General features: G+C 45.4%; 1 long non-coding RNA gene across 1 annotated transcript in view; it reads right to left on the bottom strand.

Moving 5' to 3' along the window:
• Nucleotides 1-25627, bottom strand: part of LOC132210622 (uncharacterized) — a 70840-nt gene extending 45213 nt beyond the window's left edge. The window contains exons 1-4 of the long non-coding RNA XR_009446761.1: nucleotides 25532-25627; nucleotides 19566-19763; nucleotides 16434-16512; nucleotides 8998-9079 (exon numbers count right to left, since the gene is read on the bottom strand). This is a non-coding gene — a long non-coding RNA (uncharacterized LOC132210622). The remainder of the gene's footprint in view (nucleotides 1-8997; nucleotides 9080-16433; nucleotides 16513-19565; nucleotides 19764-25531) is intronic.
• Nucleotides 25628-26293: the final 666 nt, after the last annotated feature.

Raw genomic sequence — 26293 nt, 5'->3', positions numbered from 1 at the left:
AGAGCTGTTGAGCTGTTTACAATTGAGTTATCTTTGTCGTCAGTCTGTACTGAATTCCTGTTCAGAATCAAAACTGTTTGTCTTGCGAAGTTTCATTCATTGAAAACCTATCCATTTAGACAAATTTACATTTGAGCCTCCAGTGGAAGTTGAGAAAAACAATCAAGGAATGGGAAAACCTCAAGATTTTGCAGCATCTGGTTCAGCCTGATTGAGGGAGTGCAGGCGTGCACGAACAGCATTGGAAGCAAGTTTAGAGTTTTAGGAGCGAGATTTTGGCAGGCCAGTGGAATTCGCTCACAAAGTTGGATGTGGGGCAGAAAGTTGGGGAATTCATGGAGAATTTGCTTCAAATCCACAAGGGAGACCCGATGGAATGACTGCCTTCCAGCATCCCCTGAGCGGCCACCATCTTGTCTTCTCTATGATTGAGATTCCAGGCAGAAGATGGTCTACTCTTTGAGGGCTATCAGTGAATCAGAGGCTGACAGATGGTAGATTGTGACACATGCACACACACTGTAAAATTGTAGCAGATTGGAGTCCTGCATCAGGCCCTTCCATCCACCAATTTAACCAAGCCAGGGTAGATTATTCCACTGCTGGGGGATGGATGAGGGACCTCTCTCAAGATTACATTGCATTGGCCATGAAGGCTCCTGCTCTAACAGATTACTTTAAATCCAGTTCAATAGCTTTATTATATACTGCGTTGAGCAATTATATCTTTAAATATGCACCTTATTATGTGCGGCATGTCCCAGCATTATGTCTTGTAGCTGCCTCGCTAGATCGGGAACATGATGACATTTTTCAATTTAAACCCTGATTTTATGGATGGTGAATCTCTTCACAGAAAACGATGCTACTATAATGGAACAAGCATGCATGAGGTGATCAACATATTAGTAATATATTTAAATTATCTGATCTCTCAAAACAATAAACAATTGTTATGTCTGATTGAAACAATGCTGTCTTTATTTGGGCAATAAAAGATGCAGACATTTATTTATTTCAGGTAAGAAACTTGCTGTACGTTTTACAGAAGTTAAGTAAGGTTAATTGATTTTACTTTTCTTTAATATACATTTTTCAAACTGCACTTGCTTACCAGTGATTAGCTGGCAAATATCTTGTCATTGATTCTAAACATTCTAGGGGTTGCTACTGTCCTGAAACTGAACTGGATTGGCCATGTAAATACAATGGCTACAAGAGCAAGTCAGCAGCTGAGAATCTTAGAACAAGTAACTTACTTTCTGACTTCCCAAATCTGTCACCATCTACAAAGCCCAAATCGGGAGTGTTACGTAACCTTCTCCATTTTCCCAAATAAGGACAATTCCAGCAAAATTCAGGAAGCTTGATAACGGACGTAGCTGTCTACATGATTGGCATCCTGCCCACCACACTTACTATTCACTCCCTTCACCAATGGCAGCTTCTACAAGATGTACTGCAGTAAATTAACAAGGCTCCTACATCTTGCAAAACTGTGACCGCAGCACCTAGAAGGACAAGGGCAGCAGATGCACGGGAACAGCACCATCTGCAAATGCCTATCCTTCCTTCCTTGCATCTGTATTGCCTTTCCCTCAGTGTCACTGAGTCAAAATCCTGTAACACCTTAACTAACAAAACAGCAGGAGTTACTAAACCTTGAGGACTACAGTGGTGAAGACAGCAGCTCACCATCACTTTCTCCAGGGCAATTAAGAATTAGCAATAAATGGGCCATATCCTGCGACACTCCCTTCTCATAAATGAATAAAGGACTTCCGAGAGGGAGGGAATATCTGTATTGACTACTCTTGTTCATTTTCTGTCCATTCACAAAACATCCATAAAACCATGGAGTAATGGTTTCATGTCATTTTCCTGGGATTTCCATAGCTTTGCTGCTTAAATTATAGAAGGCAAAAAAAAGGGCACGCAATAAGCAAATTTATCTCAACACTGATAAACTTTGGGTGATGCATTTTTGCAGGAAAAATAAGGAAAACACATTCATCTTTGATATTAAGAGTTTCAATGGTATAAGGGAACAAAGGAGTCCAGCGGCAGGGATATTCAAATCAATAAAAATAGTGGCACAGGTTTCTTTGGCCATTAAAAAAAAACAAATACAGCACAGGATTTCTTTCTGGAGAAATAAAATTGTAAAGGCAATCAGTAATATTAAAGATAGTATCAGTGATAATGGGAACTGCAGATGCTGGAGAATCCAAGATAACAAAGTGTGGAGCTGGATGAACACAGCAGGCCAAGCAGCATCTCAGGAGCACAAAAGCTGATGTTTCGGGCCTAGACCCTTCATCAGAGAGGGTGATGGGGTGAGGGTTCTGGAATAAATAGGGAGAGAGGGGGAGGTGGACCGAAGATGGTGAGAAAAGAAGATAGGTGGAGAGGAGATTATAGGTGGGGAGGTAGGGAGGGCAAAGGTCAGCCCAGGGAAGACGGACAGGTGAAGGAGGCGGGATGAGGTAGTAGGTAGGAAATGGAGGTGCGGCTTGAGGTGGGAGGAAGGGATGGGTGAGAGGAAGAACAGGTTAAGGAGGCAGAGACAGGCTGGACTGGTTTTGGGATGCAGTGGTGGGAGGGGACGAGCTGGGCTGGTTTTGGGATTCTTAGGGAGGGGGGAGATTCTGAAGCTTGTGAAGTCCACATTGATACCATTGGGCTGCAGGGTTCCCAAGCGGAATATGAGTTGCTGTTCCTGCAACCTTCAGGTGGCATCAATGTGGCACTGCAAGAGGCCCATGATGGACATATCGTCTGAGGAATGGGAGGGGGAGTTGTCGTTAGTACAACAAACTCACTGGCTCCTGCCACCTTGAACAGGATTCCCCCACATCCCCAGCCTGTTCCTGCCCCTCCCCCACCATGCACCCGCCGCCATTGACCATGAGGGCACGGCCGGTGACCCCACTGATGACATCACATCCTCCACCGCCGGGCACACCACTTCTGGGACCGTGAACGCGACCGCTGCTGTAGTCACCACCTCCACTTCCAGAACTAACACCACACACATCAACCTCACCGCTCCTCCCACCGCCGTCGGAACCCCGTCCACAGCCGACGCCGACGGAACCCCGACCACAGCCGACGGCCTCATCGCTCCGCCCACAACCTCCACAGACAGCAACCCCAGAGAAGACAGCCACACTGAGCCCTGCGAATCTTCACCATCCCCCCCAGGCCTTCTCCTGACAAAGGACGAACAGTCAGTCCTAAGCAACGGGCTCACGTTTGTCCCCCTCCACCCACACATCAAGGAATACCAGTCACGTTTGGACATTGAGCAGTTTTTCCGCTGCCTTCACCTCCATGCTTACTTCTTTAACCGGGAGCCTAACCCTCCGTCCACTGACCCTTTCACCCGCTTCCAACACAAGTCCTCTTCCTGGACACCACCGCCAGGCCTCCTACCCATCCTCGACCTCTTCATCTCCAACTGCCGTCGAGACATCAACCGCCTCAACCTCTCCACCTCTCTCGCCCACTCCAAACTCTCCCCCACAGAACGGGCAGCCCTCTGCTCCAACCGCAACCTCACCATCAAACCCGCAGATAAGGGAGGCGCATTGGTAGTATGGCGCACTGACCTCTACATCGCTGAGGCCAAACGCCAACTCTCCGACACCTCCTCCTACCGGCCCCTTGATCATGACCCCACCCCCAAGCACCAAATCATCATCTCCAACACCATCCATGACCTCATCACCTCAGGGGACCTCCCACCCACAGCCTCCAACCTTATTGTTCCCCAACCCCGCACTGCCCGTTTCTATCTCCTTCCCAAAATCAACAAACTTGCCTGCCCTGGTTGACCCATTGTCTCAGCCTGTTCCTGATCCGCCGAACTCATCTCCACCTATCTGGACTCCATTTTCTCCCCTTTGGTCCAGGAACTCCCTACCTAGGTCCATGACACCACCCACGCCCTCCACCTCCTCCAGAACTTCCAATTCCCTGGCCCCCAACACCTCATTTTCACCATGGACGTCCAGTCCCTATACACCTGTATTCCGCACGCAGATGGCCTCAAGGCCCTCCGCTTCTTCCTGTCCCGCAGGCCTGACCAATCCCCCTCCACCGACATCCTCATCCGCCTAGCCAAACCCGTCCTCACCCTCAACAACTTCTCTTTCCATTCTGCCCACTTCCTACAGATAAAAGGGATGGCCATGGGTACCCACATGGGCCCAAGCTATGCCTGCCTCTTTGTAGGTTACGTGGAACAGTTTCTCTTCCGCACCTACACAGGCCCCAAACCCCATCTCTTCCTCCGTTACATTGATGACTGTATCGGCGCCACCTCTTGCTCCCCAGAGGAGCTCGAACAGTTCATCCACTTCACCAACACCTTCCACCCCAACCTCAAGTTCACCTGGGCCATCTCCAACACATCCCTCACCTTCCTGTACCTCTCAGTCTCCATCTCAGGCAACCAGCTGGTAACTGATGTCCATTTCAAGCCCACTGACTCCCACAGCTACCTAGAATACACCTCCTCCCACCCACCCTCCTGCAAAAATTCCATCCCCTATTCCCAAGTCCTCCGCCTCCGCCGCATCTGCTCCCAGGATGAGGCATTCCACTCCTGCACATCCCAGATGTCCATGTTCTTCAAGGACCGCAGCTTTCCCCCGGCAGCGGTCGAGAACACCCTTGACCGCGTCTCCCGCATTTCCCGCAACACATCCCTCACACCCCGCCCCCGCTACAACTGCTCCCAGAGGATCCCCCTCGTCCTCACATACCACCCCACCAACCTCCGGATACAATGCATCATCGTCCGACATTTCCGCCATCTACAATCTGACCCCACCGCCCAAGACATTTTCCATCCCCTCCCCTGTCTGCTTTCCGGAGAGACCACTCTCTCTGTGACTCCTTTGTCCGCTCCACACTCCCCTCCAACCGCACCACCTTCCCCTGCTACACTTGCTCCCACACCTCCTCCCCCTCCCCTATCCCAGGCCCCAAGATGACTTTCCATATTCAGCAGATGTTCACCCGCACATCTGCCAATGTGGTATACTGTATCCATTGTACCCAGTGTGGCTTCCTCTACATTGGGGAAACCAAGCGGAGGAGTAGGGGCCGCTTTGCAGAACACCTCCACTCGGTTCGCAATAAACAGCTGCACTTCCCAGTCGCGAACCATTTTAACTCCCCCTCCCATTCCTCAGACAACATGTCCATCATGGGCCACCTGCAGTGCCACAATGATGCCACCCGAAGGTTGCAGGAACAGCAACTCATATTCCACTTGGGAACCCTGAAGCCCAATGGTATCAATGTGGACTTCACAAGCTTCAAAATCTCCCCTTCCCCCACCGCATCCCAAAACCAGCCCAGTTCTTCCCCTCCCCCTAAGGCATCACAAAACCAGTCCAGCTCTTCCCCTCCCCCCACTCCATCCCTAAGCCAACCCAGCCTGTCTCTGCTTCCCTAACCTGTTCTTCCTCTCACCCATCCCTTCCTCCCACCTCAAGCCGCACCTCCATTTCCTACCTACTACCTCATCCCGCCTCCTTGACCCATCCGTCTTCCCTGGACTGACCTATCCCCTCCCTACCTCCCCACCTATACTCTCCTCTCCACCTATCTTCTCTTCTCTCCATCTTTGGTCCGCCTCCCCCTCTCTCCTTATTTATTCCAGAACCTTCTCCCCATCCCCCTCTCTGAAGATGGGTCTGGGCCTGAAACGTCAGCTTTTGTGCTCCTGAGACTCTGCTTGGCCTGCTGTGTTCATCCAGCTCCACACTTTGTTGTCAGCAATATTAAACTTGCCTAGTCCCACTGTCAGACCATAGTAGGAGCATGATGGGCAGTTCTGCTCTCCATATAAAACAAATTGGATATAGAAGCTCTGTGGAGTGCAAGAATAATGCCAAAACTAAAATGTTATGCAGTAGATGTCTGATATAACGTGGATGTTGTCGACTGAAAAATGCAACTGGACTGTTCTCTAGCTGAATTTATCAGACAAAGACATCCGATTTAAATTAGCTTTATTACTTGCCAGGGAATTCATGAAGCTGCCACAGAATCCATGCGATGTGTGTGTCAACTAGATTTAGCCATTTATAATATGTATTGTTGCAAGCAGAGATTTCAGTTATTTCATTCGTAAGCACAATTTCCCAGAACCTGGCCTGTCGTTTGACCATGGATAAGGGACAATCCATGAGATGTGATTTAAACCACCATGCACACAAAACATTGAATTTGTAACTTTAAATTTGGTGTTTATACATGTGAACGAAATAAACCAAAGAAATGCAGATGTTGGAAAAAATACAACAGGTCTAGCAGCAACGGCAGAGAGAAAGTTAATGTTTCAGACCCAGTGACCTTCCTCAGAACTGTTACAGAAGCTCAAACACACGCACTCGCAGGTTCAAGAACAGCTTCTTCCCTGCTGTTATTATACTGACAAATGGACTCTCCAATTTCAAACAGTTGTTGATCTTTTTAATGTTAATCCTGCTTTGTGAAGCCGTAACATTGTATCTCTCATTCTGTCTAAGCACCTACGACCTGTATGTCTTTGTCTGCTCTGACCTGGCTGTACTGTTCGCAAAATAAAGTTTTTCACTGTGACTACAATAAATCAAATCAGAACTGTTAACCTGCTGAGCTTTTCCAGCATTTTCTGATTTTGTGTTTATATGAGTAGCTGGGCTGGTATTATAATTGCAATAGCCAAGAACAAACTAGCAGCCTCAACGATTAAGGTAAGAACAGGTTAGAAATGAAATGTTGTGGTCTGCTCCCAACCTTATTTTCCCAGTCCGGCTGCATATTCAAGTACCCCATGATTATTGTCATGGCATCATTCTTACATTCCTTTTCTATCGCCTGATTTATTTCTGCCCCACTGCTGGGGACCTGTCCATAAATTCCGTTAGTCTCTTTGATCTTTGCATCTCTATTCATACATATTCTCCTCTTTCAGACTCTTTCGCCCTTCATATTGTTGATTAATTTCATTTCTTACTAACAAAGCACCCTTCCCCCTTCCCCAATTGCCTGTCTTTTCAATAGCATATGTATTTTTGGATATTTGGTTCCCAGCCCTAATCCTCTTGCTGCCACATCTCTTATGCCCAAAACTTTCCACCTGCCAATTTCAATGTGATTTGTAATTTACCTTGTTTTGTATTTCAGCACAACACCCTCAGTCCTGCATTCACTGTCCCCTTTTTCTTTGTCATCCCTTATCTGCTATGCCTGAAAGTAGATTCCTGACCCTTTCCATGCCCTGTCCTATGACTCATTGTGGAAACTTTAAATAACCCTCCCTGACATTAACATTTTACATAATTTTCCATGCAACTGATCCCATATGCACTATTCAGTTTCAAGCCTGATTTACAGTCCTAGATATGCAATTCACCAGGGCTCTGGTCCCAACATGATTCAGGTGGAACTCATCCCATCAGAACAGCCCCTCCTTCACCAGTATGGTGCCAATGTCCCATGAATTTACATCTGTTTCTCCGACACAAATCTCTGTGCCAGGTGTTTACCTCTTTAACGACGTTGACCCTGTGCCAATTTGCTTGTGGTTCAGGTAGTAATTTAGAGATTATTACCTTTTCAGTTTTGATTTGATTTTATTTGATTTATTGTAGTCACATGTACCTAAGTACAGTGAAAAACTTTATTTTGCAAACAGTACAGCCAGATCAGAGCAAACAAGCACATACAGGTCATAGGGTTCCTAGACAAAAATGAGGGATACAAGGTTACAACTGCTCAGGAGGTTCACAAAACAAGATTAACACTAAAAAGATCAATAACTGTTGAAATTAGAGATTCTATTCTTCAGTATAATAACAGCAGGGAAGAAGCTGTTCTTGAACCTGCTGGTGAGTGTGTTCAAGATTCTGCACCAGTTCTGAGGAATGTTCACTGGGCCTGAAAACATTAACCCTGTTTTTTGTCTTCACAGATGTTGTCAGAATTGCTAAGCTTTCCCAGCAACTTTGTTTTTGCTCCTGATTTACAGAATCTGTAGTTCTTTCGGTTTTTCTTCTGTATCTCCTGCCTGATGGAAGAGGTTGTAGGACAGCGTTACCAGGCTGGAGGGATGGGTTATAGTCTTTGATGGCAGCCTTTCTGTGGCAATAAGAAGTGTAAACGGAGTCCACGGATGGTGGGAGGTTGGCTTTTGTGATGGATTTGAGCTGTGCACACAACCTTCACTGGTTTCTTATGTACCAGTCCATTATGCTGCTGTGCAGAGGGACTTGGGTGTCCTCATGCATGAATCGCTGCAAGTAGGATTGTTCATATTCCCTCAGCAGGACTTCTTTCCTAATTCTACCTATGTTGTTGGCACCTACATGGACTCCAACACCTGGCACTTTTCACTCCCACTCCAAGTTCCTCTGCAGCTCAGATGAGATATCCTAAACCCGGGCACCACACAGGTAACAGAGTCTTTGGGACTCTCAGTTCTGGCCAGAGATAACAGCATTTGTTCCTTGATTATACTATCCCCAATTACAACTACATGTCTCTTTTCTCTCTCTTGTCTTGACTGGCTCCCTGTACCATCGCACTGTAGTCAGTTTGCTCATTCTCCCTACAGACCCCACTCTCGTCCTCACAGGGAGCAAGAATCTCAAATCTGTTAAGACATGCTCAGGGGCTGAGGCTCCTTCAGCACTACCTCCTGGATCTCTTTCCCTGCCTCACTCGTAGTCACACCCTCCTGTCCCTGACCAATTCAAGAATAGTTAATGTAAGACTGTGACTGCCTCCTAAAATACAGCATCCAGATAATTTTCCCCCTCACTGATGTGTCGCAGTGCTTGAAGCTCAGACTCCAGCTCATCAATCTTTGAGCTGGAGTTTCTGAAGCAACCAACACTTGCTACAGATATGATCATGATGACCTACAATGGGGTCCACCAGCTCCCACTTCATGCAGTTACAACACTTCGCCTGGCCCTGCATCTCAATTTTACTTACTTAGTTCTTCTTTTGTTTTCTTAAAAAAAAACTTGATCTTTTCATTTGTAATTTGCAAATATTTCTCCTACTTGCCTTCAACCTGAAAGAAACCAATAACAGATAATCAAATTAGCTGCTATTACCAATGTGCAGTTTTTCTGTAATATCACTTTATTTTGTGCAGGGTCCCTGATCGTGGGCTTTAACAATCCTGTCAAGAAACTTGCACACTATGAGCCACAAAGCAAGCAAAAAACATCTTTTCCTCTTGGCACTTATGGTCAGTATGGAATTTATATGACATGTCTTTGCTGTAACACTTCAAAGGCTTCTAATTTCTTCCATATGTCTGTATTAATTGTCCAGATTCCTGAGCCATACAAGAAAGTGACTGAATGTTGCATCTTGTGGACTTTTACAAGTTTGAGCCTTCCTGTTGTTGACTCATCTTTCATCTTCAAAATATACTCCTGGCTATCTCTATCCTTTTTCTGAATCACATCTTCTGTTAGCATTTGTCCTAAATAGACAATCATCTCCTAATGTCTTCCTTCTAACCACGACTGCGTATTGTTTTTCTTTTTGTGTTCATACTCAATATATACTTAGGGCGTGGAATACATTGCTGGAGAGAGTAGTGGAGTCGGCCTCATTAGGGGTATTTAAGTGGCTATTAGATAGGCATATGGATGATAGTATAAGTTTAGGGTGGAGGTTAGATAGACCTTAGGTTTAGGGTAAAAGCTCGGCACAACATCGTGGGCCGAAGGTCCTGTACTGTTCTATGATCTATGTTCAATCTATATGCTAAACTTAGAGATTTTTGTTTGATCTATGATATTTTGTGGGCCCTCTTCTGTTTCTGCAAATTGTACTGTGTTGTCTGTACGCCACATGTTGTTTGTATGGCTGTAAATGGGAAGGGTCACAGTCTGTGGATTCAGGGTAAGCCACTTAGGATGGAAAGGAGGAGACTTTTCTTCACCAAAAGAGTGGTGAGCCTGTGGGATTCATTACCACTGGAAGTAGCTGATGCCAAAACATTGAATGTATTAAGAGGATGCCAGGTAGAGCATTTGGGAAAGGGATGAAAGGTTCTGGGGAGAAAGCAGGATTAGACTATTGAGTTGGGCGACCACTCGTGCGTGATGAAGGTCAGGGTAAGCTCAAGGAAGCCAAACGACCTCCTTCTGCTCCTATCTTCTATGTTTCTACATTTCTATGTATACCACATGTTTGTTATGTTCTTGGTCTCTAGTTTTTGATGCTGTAAATATTTCTGAATATTTGTTTGGTGTCCAGATGGAATTATTCAAGTGGCAGTACACAGCTTTGTCGGAAACTTTCCTCACTTGAAGTATATTTGGTTGTCCCTTTTCTAGGCTGGGGTTTGCTGTTTGGTCCTGATACAGGTTCTAGCATAAATCTGACTTGCTTAACACATGCCACATTTCAGTGACCTGCCTATTAATATTTGGTGATAAACATAAGCGAATACTATTTTACTAGTTCTGAAGCATATACAAATGTTCTTGATTACTGCCGTAAGTAACTCACATCATGACTCTCCAAAGCCTGTCCACTATCTATAAGGTACAAGTCAGATTGCCCAGATGAGTACAGCTTCAACTACACTGAAGAAGCTTGACATCACCAGAACAATGCAGCCTCCTTGACTGACACCACATCCACTTCCTCCGCCACTGACGCTCAGTAGCAGCAGTGTGTACCATCCATAAGATGCACTGCAGAAATTCACCGAGGCTCCTTAGGCAGCACTTTCCAAACCCATGCCCACTTCTATCTAGAAGCTCAAGGGCAGCAGATACATGGGAATACCACCACATGCAAATTCTCCTCCAAGGCTCTCACCATCCAGACTTGGAAATATATTGCCGTTCCTTCATTGTTGCTGGGTCAAAATTCTGGAATTTCCTTCCTAACAGCCATTGAGTGTCTACATACAGCACATAAACTGCAGCTGTTGAAAGAGCAGTTCATCACCTTCTGAAGGGTAACCAGGGATGAGCAATAAATGCTGGCCTTGACAACGAAGCCCACATCCCATGAATGAATTAAAAAATTACTGGTTACTTGTAAATGATTTACAGGGAACGATGGCTTCTTCAGCTCTTGGAAGCAACAGATTCTTAGAGTGGATATGCTTCTTGAGAATTTCAGCAGAAACTATCCATTGCTGTCGATCTTCAATTTTGATAGACCAAAAACTGTTGTGAACAACTTCTGGCTGAATTTGTTGAGAGATTTCATACCACTAACCTCTTACGCTAATGTGAAAAGGTTTTCTTATTATTCTTTAATGGTCTATTTTCATTAATTTTATTTTATGTCCATTTATCTCACTGACCTGGCTCAACCTGTGGCAAATTTCTTAGCAATATTATGTGAGGCACTTTTAACTACAGGATTTAATATTTTATAGCATAGATTCTATAAGATAATTTTCATAGCGAGTGCAATACCTTGTGGCTTCTAGAAAATTTCTTTGCCTTGGGATTGTCAATCCCTTAATTATTTATTCCATGTTGGAGCAATAATAAAGGAGTGCTGTAGTTTGGGAGGTATGACATTTTTTTGTATAAGGGGGCAGCCTGGTGGCTCGGTGATTAGCACTGCTGCTTCACAGTGCCAGGGACCGGTTCGATTCCACCCTCGGGCAACTGTCTATGTGGAGTTTGCATGTTCTCCCCATGTCTGCATGGGTTTCCTCTGGGTGCTCTAGTTTCTTCCCACAGTCCAAAGAAGTGCAGTCTAGGTGGATTGGCCCTGTTAAATTGCCCATAATGTTCAGGGATGCTTAGATTAGGAGGATGGTCCTGGGTGGAATGCTCTGAGGGTTAGTGTGATCACTTGTTGGGCTGAAGGGCGTGTTTCCACATTATAGGGATACTATGGAGTAGTTAAACAAATGCTCTGTCAGATATCCCCAGTGTTGTAAAATACTCCATATTTGGAAAAGCTGCTATTCCCGGAGATCTGAGTAATGTTTATTCCTGAACAAACTAAAAACAGATGGTCTGGTCATTATGATTGCTATATATGGAATCTTCACTTATAAAATTGACTGCTGCATTTCATACTTTTTAATGGTGACTATCTAAAAGCGCTTGGAATTTAACAGAACATAGAACAGTACAGCACAGAACAGGCCCTTCAGCCCACAATGTTGTGCCAACCATTGATCCTCATGTATGCACCCTCAAATTTCTGTGACCATATGCATGTCCAGCAGTCTCTTAAATGACCCCAATGACCTTGCTTCCACAACTGCTGCTGGCAACGCATTCCATGCTCTCACAACTCTGTGTAAAGAAAATTTCTGACATGCAGTTTAGAATTTTAAAACATAAACACTTCACTTCTAAACATTCTCTGCTAATTGGACCTCACGGAGACTTGGAATTCATTAGATTTGGAACTGACCGCTATTAAGGTAGCCCAACTTCAGGAAGTCAACGTGGCACATGGCTGCTGACATCAGTGATTATTGCGTTACTACTGCTTCTGCCCATGTGATCATTCCAGTGCATTCACCAACTCCTGATAAATGCTTCCACTCCTGCTCCTGGCCTCAGATCGACACCTAGCCCCAGCCCCAGCCCCAGCCCCAGCTCCAAACCCTGTCAGCTATTTACATACCCTGAAGCTACCCCTCACTGAGGCTGAACAGCCAGTCCTCAGTGAAGGACTCACCTTCATTCCCTTGTGCCCACATGTAAACAATTCCGTGCTTGCCAGGATGCCGAGCTCTATTTCAACCGCCCCTCCCTCTATGCTCATTCCCTTGAATAGGAATCAACTCCCTGACAACTCCTTATTCTATCTCCAGCAAACTTCATCCTCCTGGACAACCCCTCCTGGCCTCTTACCCTCCCTCGATATCTTCATCTTGAACTGCTGTGATATCAATTGCTTGGGTCTCTCCACGCATCTCTCTTACTCCAACATTTCTCCCTTGGAACTCATATTCCTCCATCCCCTTTGCTCCAATTCTAAACTCACTATTAAACCCACCAATGGGGACATGGTGGTAGTATGGCATACTGATCTCTACATTGCTAAGGACAGATGCCAACTCTTTGACACCTCCTCTTACAAAACCCTCGATCACGATCCCACCTCTGATCATCATCTCTCAGTGCACGAACAACATCACCACCTTGGGAGAATTCCCGTCCACAACCTCCAGCCTGATAGTTCCCCAACCTCACTCCGCTCATTCCTATCTCCTTCTCAACACCATTAAACCCAACTGCCCTGGCCACCCCATTGTCTCTGCCTGCTCCTACCCCACCGAGCTAATCTCCTCTTACCTCTACTCCGTTATTTTCACTTTTGTCCAGGAACTCCCTACCTACATCTATTGATATAGCCCATGGTCTCCATCGTCTCCAAAACTTTCAATTTCACCTCATCTTCATCATGTAGGTACAGTTCCTGTACCTCTGTATACCTCCATTTCTTCATCTGCTGCAGGCCCAACCAATCCCCCTCTACTGACAGTCATTCTCTTGGCTGAATTAGTCCTCAGTCTTAACAATTTCTCCTTCAATTCCTCCCACTTCTTAGAAACCAAAGGAGTGGCCATGGGCATCTGCATGGGCCCAAGCTATGCCTCCCAGAATGAGGCATTCCACTCCAGGTCATCCTGGATATTCCCTTACTTTAGGGAATTTCCCATCCTCTGTAATCAAGAATGACCTCAACCACATCTCTTCCATTTCCCTCATTTCTGGCTTTGCCCACAACTATAAGAGGTGCAACACTGCCCTACACCTCCATCCAAGGTCCCAAACAATCCTTTCAGATCCGGCAGAGATTCGCCTGCACTTCATCCAAACTTATCGATTGCACCCGTTGCTCCCGATGTGATCCCATCTATGTCAGGGGACCAATTCGCAGAGTGTCTGCACTCCGCATGCAACGATCAACCCGATCTTCTGGTTACCACCCATTTTAATTTCCCCTCCTACTCCCCTGACGACATGTTCATCCATGGCCTCCTCCACTGTCAGAGTGCGGTCAAACATAAACTGGAGAAACAACATCTGACATTTTGCTTTGGGAGCTTACAGTCCAGTGGTCTTAACATCGACTTCGCCAGCTTCAAAATCACTGCAACACCTGCCTTATCCCATGTCCAGCCCTCCCCCACCTGACCTACTCTGCCCACATCCTACTCCCCTATCTGTGCCACGCTTCCTACAGACCAATCACTATAACCTTCTATCTGCATCCACCTATCACCATCTCTCCTACACTACCCTGCCACTCCCAACCCAGCCCCTCCATCAATTTATTTCTGGACTCCTCCCTCCCTCTCCAGTCCTGATGAAGCTTTTTGGCCCAAAATGTTGACTCAACTGCTCCTCTGTTGCTGCCTGACCTGCTGTGCTTTTCCTGCCTCACTTCTATAGAGTCTGACTCGCAGTATCTGCAGTCCTTATTGTCTCCAGGTTAAATCAAATTTTGTGCCAACACTTCTCAGGACAGAAACAGATTTCACAGCTTTCTCCAAAGAATTAAGGAGGCGATTTAGAGTGAAGTTTTAACCAGTTAAAAGAATCTTAATTAGCACAGATTTTATTCATAACCTGCGTACAATACCATAGGAATAGGATGGTATACAATAACAAAGTAGGATTAGGAAGACTGCATGGCACAAATGTAAAATTTTAAAATATTGTGTGCTACTTCCTAAAAGACAAGTAAATTATGATATTTCACTTACCTGTAAGTTTTATCTGCAATTTCATGTCATAAAGTCAATTATTTCAAGTTAAATACAGCCCTTTATGTTTTAAATCAATAAATCATATGTCATTTTGATCAGTTGTAAATTTTGTAAATGTCACAGCAACTAATTTGAAACACTTCTAGTTTTTGCTGAGTGGTGACACAAATGCAAATACTGTAGAGGAGAAACTGAAGATATAACAGTTTCCACATGCAAACACAGACAAACTTTACAGGTGATAATGGGAACTGCAGATGCTGGAGAATCCAAGATAATAAAATGTGAGGCTGGATGAACACAGCAGGCCCAGCAGCATCTCAGGAGCACAAAAGCTGACGTTTCGGGCCTAGACCCTTCATCAGAGAGGACTGTATTCGGGAGGCACCAACATATTGTTGGACTTTGGAGAGGAAAGGGAAGGCAGTAGTTTTCAACTACTTTACAGGTCACAGGATACAAAGGTTTTACAAGGAAAACAACTGGTTTTCGGCTAAATTCTTTATGTTATGTGATGGGGACACATATTGTTCTGAGGAGCATATAAGCAAGAAAATCAAAACAAATCTGTCCATGACTTTTTTTCCCTGTAATGGAGATGTACAGTTACACTATGGAACAGTTTTCATGTTATTTTTGTTCGGAAGATATGTTAAGGGAGAATGAATCAAAATAGATAGTTGAAACTTGAGGTACATATTTAGACATGATCTAATGAAATGGTGGATCAGGCCCAATCCTAGCACTTGTTCTATTCTGAAACTCCTACATCACTGTAAATAAAATGGGAGTGCAAAATCTCCTTCCTTATCACTCCATTCTTGTCATATTCTGTGGAGGGACAGCAGTTGAAGGCGTCAAGTTAAGCTAAAGCACACATAAGGTCAGAAGGCACATGACACCAGATTACAATTCAACAGGTTAATTTGAAATCACAAACTTTCAGAATGCTGTTCCTTCAGCAGGTGGAACGAAGAGAAGCACAAAGACACAAATTTATAGCAAGCTTTGTAACAGATTGGGGGCTTGTCCAGGGTTTAACAGTGGTCCCTGTAGTTTAATCAGCATGTTTGAGGCGGTAATATTTAATACACTTCATTTGCATAACTATCCTATATATCCACTATTCTTGAAAACTACTGCCTGCAACTTCCCTTTCCTCTCCAAAGTCCATTAACATGTTGGTGCCTCCCGAATACAATCCTACCTTTCATGGACATGAGTGCATTCCTCCAATGAGATCTCCACGCTACCATAGTACTGCAAAAACTCTGTATCAAAGTCACCACTGACATCTTACTTAGAGATAGTAAGAACTGCGGATGCTGGAGTCAGTGATAACACAGTGTGGAGCTGGAAGAACACAACAGACCAGGTAGCATCAGAGGAGCAGGAAAGTTGATGTTATGAGTCAGGACCCTTCTTCAGATTATTGAAGGTTCTGAAGAAGGGTCCCCTCCCAAAACCTTAACTTTCCTGCTCCTCTGATGTTGAGTGACCTGCTGTGCTTCTCCAGCTCCATACTGTGTTAACATCTTACATAGCTGTGACAAAAGTAAACCTTTCCCCGGCCATCACTTTGAACTGTTTTCAGGCTTTGGCACAGCTGGTCACACCTTCCTTTGCCAATGCTTCTAAGCTGAGTGGGACTGCATTTGCCCGATTCCGTCCTTACCAATATACTTGTAGCTATACTCACTTTCAATGGCCTGTCTTTCTGTTCCTCTGCTGTTACACTGTTGTCCAGAATATCATAAAAATACTGAGGATGCTGGGACCTGAAATTAAAAAAAAGTGTTTGAGAAATTCAGCCAGTCTGTGGGAAGAGAAACAGTTAACATTTCAAGTCCAATAGCTCCTTCTCAGAACTGATTAGGGACCAGGAAATGAAGTTTTATTGTGTCATTGACAAAGAGGGAATGGAACAGATGATGAGGGTTCCAGAGTAAAAGACAAAGGGAGAACTAACAGCAGTAAAGGAGGCATCTCAGTGCAAAATAAGTGTAAATGTTAAAGAACAGGTTCAGGTATTTGGATGTAGGAAATTTTGATATAGGTAGTATCTGCTGATCAGCCTTTGTCACCTCCTGTTTCTTATTGCATTTCACCTCTTAGTGAAGTTGCATGCATAACATGTGGTCCACATTGGTACTTGCAATGTTAGCTTCACAGGAGAGACATCACAATTAAGTTTGTGTTCCCAGCAATTTACATATATTTATAATATACCATTTGTGAACAATCACATAATTGATGGAATTGAATCATATATCTTTTTGTCTGTATTCAGATACATAAATGATTTTGTGCCTTGGAAAGGTTGATACGTTTGTGGGTAAATTTAAGTGATAAGAACAAATGTGGAATCCATTTGTACTTGGAATCGATATGTTAGCTTTGTGCTGTTTGGTTGTTTTTCAATTTATAAAATACAAATGAACACAACATTTTTTAATTTCAACTTGAGTCAAACTTTTGAAAAATGAAGGGTTTAATTCATGTAGATAAAGTTTTCCTTTTCAATGAGGATTGAAATTCTTGTTGTTCCTTTTTATAGGTGGCACTGATTCTGAATGTAGAGAAAGGATTTATCCAGAAAGTTGAAGAGTTTCCAAATACTGATTGCACTGATTAGGTGTGGCCTTATTTCTATCAGTTTCCAAAGGGCGTAGTCAATTCCCCATTAAATCAGCAAATTTAGCAAAAGAAGAAATGGCTTGGGAATGGGAAGTTTATATTGTCATATTCTGTAATGACTGTCCAAAAGGGTGGTGGAAGTAGATTCACCGGAGATTATGAAAGAGAATTGGGTACATGTTTGAAAAAATAAAGAATTGAAAGGCTGTTGAGAAAGAACAGGGAAATAGGGCTAATTGCACTAAATAGCTTCCTTCTGTGCTGTAACAAACTCAGCTATAAATGCCTTACAACTGACCAGATATTTTTGTTTTAACTTCTTTTGATTAAGTTGGATATACGACCAGATTGAATCCACAAGAGGATATATATGATGCAAAAGAATTACATATTTATCCAAATACAACAGATTAATTCATGAAGCTTACCCTACCACCAATTTGTTTCATTATTCTTCAATTTAGACGAAAGAATTGAATGAGAACACTCTTTTACTTTAAATTTCTTAAATTATTGTTGAAACAATGCCAAAATAGTTATTAAAATAAATCCACTTATGATTCCAGTTTCATCTATTCCTATGTTCAGTTTTATTTTTAACCTTTTGGATCTGGAAATGAAATGTGAATTGACATTCTTTCAGTGTAATTTCCAGCAGCTTTTGCTGTTTTAATTTTAGTATTTCAGTTGACAATGCTTGTTACATTGTTTTTATGTTTCTTGTCAGTGATTTGGATGAATAGATTAATAGGTTTTTGGTCATCTTAATATCAATGAGTGGTCAGCTAAGATTAATGGTTGAAGCAATCAAATACTAATGAGGTCAGACAATGGAAATCAGGGAAGAGCTTTTCTCACTGGTTGAGTAAATGTGCTGAAAAGAAAGATGGTTCTGGCTATTGGGATCTAATCAACACAGCACCAGACGCCACTATAGGAATTCTTCAGGCTAGCATCTTTGGACAATGAACTGCTGCTAGTTCAATGGCACAGCCTTCAGTACAAGGTCAGACCTAATCTGGTATCAAGCCAATCCACAGGTGTGCACACAAACGTAGACACACACATACACATGCACAAATGGATACACACACACACACAGAGTTTGGGTCATATGCTCCAAATTATGCCAGAAATTTCTTGATGGATTGACTACCGGAGATAGATTTGCTTTGTGGGACTTCTAAGCAACCAATGATATTAGTATGTATGTATCATTGCTTATTGGTACAATAAAGTTCTACTACATCAAACGGAACTGTTTCCAAATTGTTGTGTGTATTTGATATCTGGGACAAAACCTTCAGACCCAGGAAAGGTGTTTCTTGCATTGTCGATGATTGCAGAGTGTTCAGTTTCATGTGCAATTTGGGGGGGGGGGGGGGAAGCAGTCAGCCACCACTCCCCCATAAAATCCAGTCCTAGATATTCAGAAATAGCAGTAGAAATATTTGGTGATGTGCCTGACTGTTTTTATTTTAGCTGGAGAAAGCTAGGAACAGGTTTATACTATTTAGTCCTTAAAGCCTGTTCTGACATCTAATTAGATCATAGTTAAGCTGTACATCACTGCCATTCATCAGCCTTTGTTCCTTGACCTTTGATGTCCTTCTCAAATAAAAATCTAATGATTTCTGATTTGAAAATTTCAATTTATTCACATCGAGTGTTTTGGGCTGAATTATGTATGTTCAGCACCTTCTGTGTAGAAAAATGCTTCCTGGCTCCATTCTTAAATGTTAAAGGCAGATCCATAAATTGCATATTCAACATGAATTTCAAATTGTAATTCTATCAGTGACATTATCTCAGCCCATAGGCAGAATTTAAGCTTCAATAATGGTGCTGAAAGTTCAATCTACTGAATTCTGACTATATTTTGGAAATATGAGCATTTATTGTCTCAAACAATCTTAGTCAAGACTGATAGTTCTTTTTATATGAAAGAAGAAAGCCAAAATCCTAATTCGTTACTGAATGGAACCATAATATTTTAAGTTTAGTCAAAAGGACTTTTAAAATAGAACCACTTGCAGGAGTCAAACAAAGTAAATACTAAATAATATCTGGGGCAACCAGCTATGCTCTAAAACCCAGAATCAATGTAAGTCAAACATGAATTATCAAGCAACTGTAGTAAATTACTAGCTATAAATTACACTTTAAATGACAAATGCACACAAACAGATCTCACCAATTGATTCGGTTGTCGATCCAACACATTTGCCATCAATCTCAATCACGAAGTTCTAAATCTATCTTCCTCATGGAGGATTTCAATGCCTTTTCCAGTTTAGCCAGATCCCGAGTCAACAGCAAAGCATCACTAATCCAAATACTGGTCTTCAATAAGAATGAAGAACTGTAGAACTTCAACTCTGCTGATGATGGTCTGGAAGGTGTAAATCAACCAATATTAACTGCAATCAACAAAGCCAAATGCATCAAATTTATACTTGTCTAATCCTAATTTTTGGATCCACTGAATGTCTTCTTCAGTAATGCACCACAGGGATCAACATCTGAGCTCGAATGGCTTTGTGTCCTTTCATTTGGTTTAACAAGTTCCAGTTTCCCTCAGACATTTTGTCTTACAATCTCAGTTTCTGTTTTAGTGTTCTTCGAAGCATGATGGAAGAGTTTCCTTTCTCTGTTTTCCTCTTCAACTGAATACGGTCACTAAATAATGGCCAATTCAATGATGCCATATCCCATGAACAAAACAAAAATTAGGTCCCGTCTCAAAATGCTCCAAATGATGGAGGAGTAGGAATCCTGTGCCAGAGTTCCTCCACTCTGGCAGCTTCTCCTATTTTATTTTCTTTTCCATCTCTTTCTTTCTTACTTACCTTGTCCTGAGTTTGGATGGCACCGGCAGCAACCATGTGCAGAACTCAAGCAGACCCAAGGCACAGACCTCAGTTGGTCTCGAGCCAACTACAGACTTATCTTGGAGTTCAGATAGGCCTAGCACAAAATCACAAGTGGGCCCAGGGTGCAGACCTTGAGCAGGCCCAGTGCTCAGGACAGTGAGCCCCTACTTACTTTTCCAGACAGCAGCGAGTGCTGCCTAGTTTATTGTAGAGCTTAAAAAGAATCTATCAGTCCCAAGACAGCTCATTAGCATCAATGTGCCTGTGCCTCCGCCACCACTTTGCCACTGTCCACGCCGGACCCTACAAAAGTCAAAGTCGCTGATCCTCAGGCGCCATCTTTGCCGCTCGGCTGATACTCCTCTGCCACCACCTTGCCACTGTCTGTGCCAGGCCAAATAACGTCACAGTCACACGTCTTGCTGCTGGGCCCACCGTCGATGTTGCTGTGATGCCCTTCCACCACCACTCTGCTGCTACCAGTGCTGGACCTAACCAGCGACAAAGTCGATCATCAGGTGACATCTTTTGCCCCTGGGCCTACCTCGCCGACATTGCCCTTGCAGCTGCCGATTCCAGGTCCTGTGCTTACTCCTGTAGGCAGTGCTCCCTGCTTCTGACACTGGGTTCATGTAGTGGAATGTGGTGTGGTGGAAAACACAGGAGACAGATGCTTCAGAGGCAAAAAAAAAACTGACTGTATTGAACAAACAGTAAATTCTAACCTATTTACAGAAAACATGAAAGTAAATATCAAAAAAAACCTGTCTCTGACGGAGGTCTCTCTCCCAGTTACCGCCCAAGAACCAGGCCTAGCATCGCAGCATTCCCCAAACTCCTTTGAGGAGATTTTAAAAGCATTCCAGGCCGCGCTCACAGGGTCAGGGATGGCAGCCACAGAGATGAGTAAAAGAGACCCCACTACTCCACACCAGAACCCCAGCCTATGAAGAGAGCCGGAAGGGTTCATGGTGAGCCCACAGGCGGGACGGCAGGAAGGGAATTTCCTGGGGCTGACTGTGCAGGTGGCGGAGAGTGCAAAGACTGGGTCCCATGCTGAGGGCAAGCACCAGGCTGACACACTGGCCATGGAAGGAACCCAAACAGGTACCAGCTGGGAACGGAGTGGCTTATGCCTGACAGCAGCAGCCCAGGATAGAGGGGGAGCCGGGGGGGGTTGATGGTACAAGTCTAGGACGGGCCCCAGACCTGAAGAAGGATCCCACCCTTAACCCTCTCCTGGGAACTCTGGCTGTGGAAAAGAAAGTAGGGAGCCTGCATGAAGTAATGAGGCAGCCAGGTGGTGTGGGTCACAATAAGGGGGCAGGCAACCAGGCAGCGGCCCTGGCTGGTGAGAAGCCCCCACGGGGAGCCTACGTCCCACAGACTGCCGTGCCTGAGCAGGTGAACTGCCTCACGGAGTGGGTTAGCCTGCCCATAGTTTGGGGCTCAGGAAGTTCCCCAGGGGAGGCCACACTCCCACAGGTCAGAGATCAGAAAGCAGCACCAGACTGTGGAGTGCCTCCAGGGGAAGACAACCCCAGGAAAGGCCATAGACCAGGCAGCAGCCACAGACAGTGAGGAGGCTCCAGGGGGAGACAACATGCTCGCACTGCCTGCAGAGCTGAGGCCACCCAAGACACCGTCAGGCGAGGCCAGCCCATCCACAGTTTGGGACTTGGGAGGGTCCCTGGTTAGAAATGAGGGAACACTGAGAAGAACCCTCTGAACCCCAAAACCAAAGGCACCTTGGTCCCCAGTTCACTGTTTGACCAGAGGCCGCACAAGGCATGGAACCATCAGATTGTAGCCTGGCCACCTGGAGATGGATGGCATTATACAGTTTGAATGTAAATGGTTCCATGTAGGTTTTTGCTTTTTAGGGATAAGGTTTGTGTAGGATGTTGGACTGTTTTAATATGGCATCAAGCCTGGGTACTACTGAAGGGCAAGGCTGTGTTTGTGTTTAGGACTGTCAAACGGACAAGGTGTTCACATCTGGGTTGCCCTAACAGGAGAGGAGCAGGTCGGCCACACTAGTAAGGGGGTCATTTTGCTAGATGTGGGTCCTGCCACTCCCAGGGGACCAAGGTATGGTTTGGTATTCTGAGGGGGTATGGGGTCACTGGGCCTCGATCTCCCTTACACAAACTTTTAAAATGAAGACTCACTGACCAGGAAGATACCCACAGGAGACGGAGCCATTGCTGGCAATGTTACGCAAGGTTCCTCAAGCTAGAATTTGAAGAACACAAATCAAACCGATACATACAAACCAATCACATTAGGGAGCACTAACCCATAAGGGGAAGCAATTGGAGGGCACAATATCAAGCCCACAAACCCCAATACTAGAGGGAGTGTATAAAAGGCCAGAGGTGTGTATGTGTGAAAATTGTCTTCCGGGGAAGGACTTTTGATGGGGATGTATTTTGTTTATCCTGTATAAAGACAAACAGGTGTAAAATGTATTTAAGTTTAGAATCCAATGTTCTATGTGTACACTATGTACTGTGTACCTGCATATTTTGACCTTCCTTAGTCCTGCCTCGTGTTTCTTGATAGGGGACAATGCACAGGGTCTCGAGGGAAGAAATAAGTGTTTGGGGTTAGGCAGTCTGGGATGTTAGTTTTGAGGTCTGGATGATACTTGCCCATCCAGCTGATTCTGTAAATCATAGAGTATCAAAGCAGGGATATGTACGGTGCAGCAAAAATCCCCATCAGTTTATGTACATGTCCCGGACTTAAAACCCTCTGAAAGTAGAAGTTGTGGAAATTACATTGGATTAAATTCACTGAACTGTTGAGACTCCATAAATCATGAGCTGCGACTGAACCAAGAAATGCCTGTTTGGCACAGACTGAATAATATGCAATCCCAGAGGTAGATGTCCGGAACATGAGTTAGTTTGCAGAAAAGGAAGACCCAGCTTAACTTCAACAACTTCAGACCCTCTGGAGCCTGGAGAGGTACAAAGCCATACAATTTTCCAGCCAGTGCTCAGACACAGAAATACTGAACATTCCACACCATTGTGCTACACGCAAACCAGTTCCAAACATGGATGTAAAGACATTCACATCACTATTCAAACCTAAACGAATACCCATCCAAGGGAAATACTGGACATTCCAAAGCCATCAAAACCATTCGCCTCAATTGAAAAACCATTCACACCTGCTCCTGTGCTCAGGAAGCACATTCAGCCCTGAGAAGAGGAACAATAGCTCAACAGATTTGGTGTGAGATAAGGGGACCTGCAGTTGACTACAACTGGACACCCTGAACCCAGCATGGGAGAGAAAGAGAAGGAGAAAGAGAATGAGAAACAGCGTGGTACCAGCCCTGTGATACCAGAACTGCGATACCAGCCACGCTCCATGACTCCAACACGGTGTGTGTGCGCTCTGAGGTGGGTTCTGCGAGGAAAGTTTTGAGAGTCCGAGTGACAAGCAGGCCCCATTCATGAAGGAAAGCAGCCCTGGCAACCACTGAACACCAGCAACTAACTATGAACCTCTACTCGACGTGCAGAGGCAACAGAAGGCATCCGGAGACACAAGACACCGACCAGGACAATGCCGGCAACATCCTGCTCACAAGGGACCACCAGAAAAGGAAGAAAAACCAAGGTACTCACTAGATAATGGGAACTGCAGATGCTGGAGATTCCAAGATAATAAAATGTGAGGCTGGATGAACACAGCAGGCCAAGCAGCATCTCAGGAGCACAAAAGCTGACGTTTCGGGCCTAGACCCTTCATCAGAGAGGGGGATGGGGGGAGGGAACTGGAATAAATAGGGAGAGAGGGGGAGGCGGACCGAAGATGGAGAGTAAAGAAGATAGGTGGAGAGGGTGTAGGTGGGGAGGTAGGGAGGGGATAGGTCAGTCCAGGGAAGACGGACAGGTCAAGGAGGTGGGATGAGGTTAGTAGGTAGCTGGGGGTGCGGCTTGGGGTGGGAGGAAGGGATGGGTGAGAGGAAGAACCGGTTAGGGAGGCAGAGACAGGTTGGACTGGTTTTGGGATGCAGTGGGTGGGGGGGAAGAGCTGGGCTGGTTGTGTGGTGCAGTGGGGGGAGGGGACGAACTGGGCTGGTTGAGGGATGCAGTGGGGGAAGGGGAGATTTTGAAACTGGTGAAGTCCACATTGATACCATATGGCTGCAGGGTTCCCAGGCGGAATATGAGTTGCTGTTCCTGCAACCTTCGGGTGGCATCATTGTGGCAGTGCAGGAGGCCCATGATGGACATGTCATCGAGAGAATGGGAGGGGGAGTGGAAATGGTTTGCGACTGGGAGGTGCAGTTGTTTGTTGCGAACTGAGCGGAGGTGTTCTGCAAAGCGGTCCCCAAGCCTCCGCTTGGTTTCCCCAATGTAGAGAAAGCCGCACCAACCCCATCACACCCGGCACCTTCCCCTGCAACCGCAGGAAATGCTACACTTGTCCCCACACCTCCTCCCTCACCCCCATCCCAGGCCCCAAGATGACATTCCACATTAAGCAGAGGTTCACCTGCACATCTGCCAATGTGGTATACTGCATCCACTGTACCCGGTGCGGCTTTCTCTACATTGGGGAAACCAAGCGGAGGCTTGGGGACCGCTTTGCAGAACACCTCCGCTCAGTTCGCAACAAACAACTGCACCTCCCAGTCGCAAACCATTTCCACTCCCCCTCCCATTCTCTCGATGACATGTCCATCATGGGCCTCCTGCACTGCCACAATGATGCCACCCGAAGGTTGCAGGAACAGCAACTCATATTCCGCCTGGGAACCCTGCAGCCATATGGTATCAATGTGGACTTCACCAGTTTCAAAATCTCCCCTTCCCCCACTGCATCCCTCAACCAGCCCAGTTCATCCCCTCCCCCCACTGCACCACACAACCAGCCCAGCTCTTCCCCCCCACCCACTGCATCCCAAAACCAGTCCAACCTGTCTCTGCCTCCCCAACCGGTTCTTCCTCTCACCCATCCCTTCCTCCCACCCCAAGCCGCACCCCCAGCTACCTACTAACCTCATCCCACCTCCTTGACCTGTCCGTCTTCCCTGGACTGACCTATCCCCTCCCTACCTCCCCACCTACACCCTCTCCACCTATCTTCTTTACTCTCCATCTTCGGTCCGCCTCCCCCTCTCTCCCTATTTATTCCAGTTCCCTCCCCCCATCCCCCTCTCTGATGAAGGGTCTAGGCCCGAAACGTCAGCTTTTGTGCTCCTGAGATGCTGCTTGGCCTGCTGTGTTCATCCAGCCTCACATTTTATTATCAAGGTACTCACTAGCCTGATCCCACGTGTCCGACCACCTCAGCGGACACCACGAGATTAACTACAAGCAGTGCTTGTGGCCCTTCACGGAGTCCCAGCTACGGCAAGAGACAACGGACAAGAGCCAGTCAAAATGGCGTTTTCACATCGGGCGTGAGCCTAAGATCATCGAGACCCCCTAACCCAGCTTGGCTCATCTTAGATCGGGGAAGGTGTGGTTTAGGAAGGCTAACCGTGTAGGGCACCAGTCGGGAAGGGAAGTGGAATAGGACTCTGGGTCGACGGGAACTCTCTCTCTCTCTCTCACCCTCCCTTTTTAGCTAAGTCACAGCCACCCACTGTATCTACTTACCCATTGTATCAAGCCTTGGTTGCAAGGCTCTACTGGGGGTCAGGTCTTAGTCAGAGATAGGTTTTTTTTGATATTTACTTTCATGTTTTCTGTAAATAGGTTAGAATTTACTGTTTGTTCAATACAATCAGTTTTTTTTTGCCTCTGAAGCATCTGTCTCCTGTGTTTTCCACCACACCACATTCCACTACATGAACCCAGTGTCAGAAGCAGGGAGCACTGCCTACAGGAGTAAGCACAGGACCTGGAATCGGCAGCTGCAAGGGCAATGTCGGCGAGGTAGGCCCAGGGGCAAAAGATGTCACCTGATGATCGACTTTGTCGCTGGTTAGGTCCAGCACTGGTAGCAGCAGAGTGGTGGTGGAAGGGCATCACAGCAACATCGACGGTGGGCCCAGCAGCAAGACGTGCACCTATCTTCT

The sequence above is a fragment of the Stegostoma tigrinum genome, chromosome 16 (genome assembly GCF_030684315.1).
Source record: "Stegostoma tigrinum isolate sSteTig4 chromosome 16, sSteTig4.hap1, whole genome shotgun sequence".
In the NCBI taxonomy this organism is placed as follows: domain Eukaryota; kingdom Metazoa; phylum Chordata; class Chondrichthyes; order Orectolobiformes; family Stegostomatidae; genus Stegostoma; species Stegostoma tigrinum.
The sequence above is the reverse complement of the archived record's forward strand: the minus strand, read 5'-3'. Positions and strand labels throughout refer to the sequence as shown.